This window comes from Copadichromis virginalis, linkage group LG5 (genome assembly GCF_057382275.1).
Source record: "Copadichromis virginalis isolate Kocher_CV1m ecotype Utaka linkage group LG5, C_Virginalis_male_GT1.1, whole genome shotgun sequence".
NCBI lineage: Eukaryota > Metazoa > Chordata > Actinopteri > Cichliformes > Cichlidae > Copadichromis > Copadichromis virginalis.
This window is the reverse complement of record NC_140622.1, coordinates 7,145,066-7,146,996: the sequence shown is the minus strand read 5'-3', so window position 1 is coordinate 7,146,996 and position 1,931 is coordinate 7,145,066.

The window sequence follows — 1,931 nt, the reverse complement described above, 5'->3', positions numbered from 1 at the left end:
CTTAGGGACTAGAAAAGCGCTATACAAATACAGGCCATTTACCATTTACCATTTATGCAGCAGTATACCTTACGGCCATAAAATGGTTACAAATACAGACTGAATAACCCCAAGTTGGTGCAATGTCCGAGTTTTATGAGTATCCAAAGGGAGAAATGGACTACTGACGCTATTAGACTCAGCCTGTCACAAACTCAAATGTTGAACAAGTAGAACTTCTGTCACGTTTGTATGATTACATCAGACTCTTCGTCTCGGGAGCACTGGACCTAAAACTGATGGTAATACAATTCCACTGCTGTCAGAACAGATCAATTAGACCAACAGGGTGACAACACACTACCCTTGACCATGCATTTTGTACTGATATTTTTTTCTTCTTCCAGAAACAAGACATTGATGATATGTCCCCGACCTCAAAACTGCCCCTCAAACAAGATTTATTCATCTACACTGCAGCTTTGTGCAGCATTTTCATCCACAGTGATTCTTACGTGCTGCAATCTCTGAAAGCTCAGGACATGAGGAGCATCACCTGAGTAGAAAAGCGCTATATAAGAACCAGTCCATTTACCTTTTACCATCTCTTGAAATTAGATTTGAAATACTGAGGATAGTCTTATATTTGAGGACTCGGCAATTTTGTGTTTATCTGTATTATGGGTTGTTTATGACATTAATGCTTTAGACTAGTAAATGTTACAGCTGGTCTTAATACTGGATCTCTATCACGTTTTGCATTAGCACATGTTATGAAAATGTTCTCTTGATCTGCCTTTGATCTAATCGCAGTTTGCATAGGAGGCTGATATCTTGAAAACAAATATAGTGTGGTCCCAGGTTAGGGGAGGCAAAGCAAGTTAATGTAAAAGTTAATTTAATACCTATGATATGTTATTAATACTGAAGAACAGACTTCAATGAGAGCTAAATGATAAAGATATATTATAGCATTGTGCTCTGAGGAAATTTGCTTTTGGCCACATTTCCAGACTCAGCACAGAAGACAGAAACTATGTCCTCATTGCAGAATATTAAAAACAGCAAATAATATATGAGAAATACAGTTTTTAACAGAAAATAATAATAAAAATAAATAATACGTTGACTGTTTGGACTTGTTTTTGAAAAATTGTGCATTTAGCATGTGGCTAAAACAAAACTGAATCCTAACCATAGTACATGTAATTCCTGGGAACCTAGTAGGTGTTAACATGTTAAACATGTAGCAATTTGGGTATACAGGCATATCCCTAATACCTTCTCTTGAACCTTCACTGTGTGGATTGATGGTCTTCCACATGCTAAAGGTTCAGATTCTAAAAAGTCTAAAGAGTTTAAAAAGATTTAGTGATTATCAAGAAAACCTGTGCAGTGGTACATGTATACAACAGCTTCCCAGCTTAAAAAGAATTGATTTCTCATAAAACAGATGTTGGAATAACAGGTCATCTCATATTTAATTCAGTATACTAGCGACATTGTACATGAATTATTCCTACTGACTTGAGAGGAAGGCAGCTTTGTCTAAACTAGGATCAAATTTAGTTTTTGCAGTCAATTTGTGAATTTACTAATCACAACAACAATTTCCTACCTTTATATTGTATTGGTCATAAAAAACAAACAAACAAACGAAGAAAAATAAAATATGAGAAGCTCGTTTTTCAGGATTATGGTAAATAAAGATAAAGAATACACAAAGCAAGACAACGAATGCTGAATGTACAGCAAACTTGCCCTTTATTTTATTATTATTGAAAAGTCCAAAGTAATGAATTATTTATCTTTCTAAAACAGGACCCGACAACCTTCACTGCTCATCGCCCTGTACCATGGAGCCCAACTGGTATTTGGCACAGGATACCAGAATTGGTAGGTCCACCACTGGCACCTTGTTCTTTTCACAGATGACAGCAGGTTGAGCTACA